Raw genomic sequence first — 925 nt, forward strand, 5'->3', positions numbered from 1 at the left:
AGTTTGTATTATGGCAACCCTCCACTTCCCTTATTCCATCTCTTCTCCAGTCAGTCTTGCCAGGTCTTTAAATGTCTTTCTCTCTCTCTCTCTCTCTCTCTCTCTCTCTCTCTCTCTCCCTCCCTCTTCTCTCTCTCTCCCTCCCTCCCTCTGTCCCTCTCTCTCTCTCTCTCTCCTCTCTCTCCTCTCTCTCTCTTTCTCTCTCTCTGAGACAGGGTCTTACTACGTAGCTCTGGTTGACCGGGAACTTGCTATGTAGACCAGGCTGGCCTTAATTTACAGAGATCCACCTGCCTCTGCCTCCCGATTGCCAGGATTAAAGGTGTGTGCCATCATGCCCGGCTTTAAGTTTAAGATGTTAGTTTGTGGGAGCTCCTGTTCCTTCATTTCTGAAATTTCCTTCTTCTGCTTTCCGTGTTGCTGTTCTTATTAATGTAAGTCAGCTTGTCAATTCGCCAGCCATTCTTTAAAACATCTGTCATCTATCTGTCATCTATATATCATCCATCTATCTATCTATCTATCTATCTATCATCTATCATCTATCTGTCATCTATCTATCATCTATCTATCTATCATCTATCATCTATCTGTCTATCTATCTATCTACCTATCTTCTATCTATCTACCTATCATCTATCTATCAATCATCTATCATTTATCGATCTATCATCTAGCATATATTATTTATCATCTATTAATCTATAATCTATCATCTATGATATATTATCTGTCATCTATGTATCTGCTTCTATCTATCCATCTATCTATCATCTTCTATCTATCTATCTACCTATCATCTACCTATCTATCTATATCTATCTCATCTATCTATTCTCTCTCTCTCTCTCTCTCTCTCTCTCTCTCTCTCTCTCTCTTGTCTATTGTCTATCTATAATCTGTCTAATCTACTACCTACCATCCA

This window comes from Nannospalax galili, unplaced genomic scaffold (genome assembly GCF_000622305.1).
Source record: "Nannospalax galili isolate Female #2095 unplaced genomic scaffold, S.galili_v1.0 scaffold362, whole genome shotgun sequence".
Taxonomy (NCBI): Eukaryota; Metazoa; Chordata; class Mammalia; order Rodentia; family Spalacidae; genus Nannospalax; species Nannospalax galili.